We start from the raw sequence: 1,410 nt of genomic DNA on the forward strand, positions 1-1,410 counted from the left end.
TGTGTGTGTGTGTGTGTGTGTGTGTGTGTGTGTGTGTGTGTATGTGTGACAGAGCTGTTTTCAGTTTTACTCTAGTCTTGCCGGGGACTCCCAGGCCAACATCAGGGAAGCTAGAAACTTCCCTGCTTGCTTCTCAGGCCCCTACATAGGCTCTGCTTCGTTAAGGCCAAAATAGTCCATCCTGCAAGCAGTCCACTACAGAGAGCATCAGGTCACTCCTTTTACCATGTTGCCTGTGTCAACAAATACTTTGTAACAAAGTGTCTCAACAGGATCATTCTAGAGGTATCCTCTGCCTCTTTAAAGCTATCTCCCCTTGACCACGGCCCAGCCCAGCATGGGCTATTTCAGCCTCTCTCAGTCTAGTATTCACTCCTGTTCAACCAGTCATGCTCTTCTCAGTAAACACTGTGATCCTGAAGCTTTGGGCCAGGCCTATTGGGTTTTCCTTCAAGCATATCACCCAGCCCTTGTCCAGGAATCTTCTTCTAATTTTCAGGGTCAGTCCCCACCTGCTTCAACTATGTGGACACCGCAGTGAAGGGGTCTCTGCTAGGCCTCAGGTCACACCTCATTGGATGCTGATATGTCCACAGGGAACCCTGGATGGCTCATGTAACTAACTTGAACTTATGCCTACCCATGACTTCAGCAAATTCTTAGCCTTGAAAGACAAGAACATGGTGGGAGTGGCAGGCCCAAAACGTTACAGCTGACCTTCCTTATCACAAATCAGTGTGACATAAAGGCTATATCAGCCTGCATGGCCCCCCGCCCAAGCCCTGTCCTAAAAACCTGGCTGGCTTTAGATCAACTGGCTAATTACTTGTGCTGTAATGATCAACCTGCCTAATTTATCACTTCTTTGAACATTTAATTAGCCAACAGTGCAAGACAATTAGGTTCTGAATTAGGACAAATTAAACTGCTAGCTTAGCAGCTCTAAGGACATGGAAACTATAACCAATTACATCTACAAAAAGATTTGACAGAACTGTCAAAAAGCGACATCCTAACAGGGGCTAACAGCCGGATGTGCCAAATATTCCAGAGAATCCAGTGGGGCCAGGTTTTTTAGCTCAGAAAACAGAGGAGAGACACACAACTTGAGACAACAAAATGTGGGCCTGTAGCAGGGCTTCTGGTCTTTTTCCCAGGTAAGAGATTCTTGTAGGGTCCGTGATAAATGGTCATATTATTAATCTTAAAAGATCAACTAGAGCTAGAAGTTTGCATAGTAGCATGCTCAATGATCATACTTAGGATCATTTTCTGCTGGTCCAAAAATTATGTCGGTACCCCAACACAGGTATATGCCACAAGACACATCTATGCCAGCAAGAAAGCCACATATCATCTAACTATTTAAACCTAGTTACTCCTGAATATTCATGCCACGATGTTGTCTTC

This window comes from Hipposideros armiger, unplaced genomic scaffold (genome assembly GCF_001890085.2).
Source record: "Hipposideros armiger isolate ML-2016 unplaced genomic scaffold, ASM189008v1 scaffold_223, whole genome shotgun sequence".
NCBI classification, from domain to species: Eukaryota; Metazoa; Chordata; class Mammalia; order Chiroptera; family Hipposideridae; genus Hipposideros; species Hipposideros armiger.